Consider the following 344-nt stretch of genomic DNA (forward strand, 5'->3'; position numbering starts at 1 on the left):
CCCTCACAGCTGCTGCTATAAATAACAGCGGCCCCGTGCCAGCAGCTCCGGTTTCTGCCTCGGGATAAACGGGTGGGATCAGACCTGGATGTTTCCCACCAGTGCCCTGTGAGGGTGTGCTCAGCCCCAGAGCCTCAGCCTTTGTGTTCCTTCCCAGGCTAGAGTCCCAGCCTGGTTTGTGTTGGAAGGGACCTTAAAGCTCCTCCAGCTCCAACCCCTGCCCCGGGCAGGGACACCTTCCACTAGAGCAGGTTGCTCCAAGCCCCTGTGTCCAACCTGGCCTTGAACACTGCCAGGGATGGGGCAGCCACAGCTTCTCTGCGCACCCTGTTGCCACGCCTCAG

General features: G+C 61.0%; 1 protein-coding gene across 2 annotated transcripts in view; it reads left to right on the forward strand.

Annotated features, from left to right (window-relative positions):
• The window catches only part of CALU (calumenin), an 8,826-nt gene that overhangs the window by 2,592 nt on the left and 5,890 nt on the right, over positions 1 to 344 (forward strand). The window lies entirely within an intron of this gene.

Source organism: Nestor notabilis, unplaced genomic scaffold (assembly GCF_000696875.1).
Source record: "Nestor notabilis isolate BGI_N333 unplaced genomic scaffold, ASM69687v1 scaffold19759, whole genome shotgun sequence".
NCBI lineage: Eukaryota > Metazoa > Chordata > Aves > Psittaciformes > Psittacidae > Nestor > Nestor notabilis.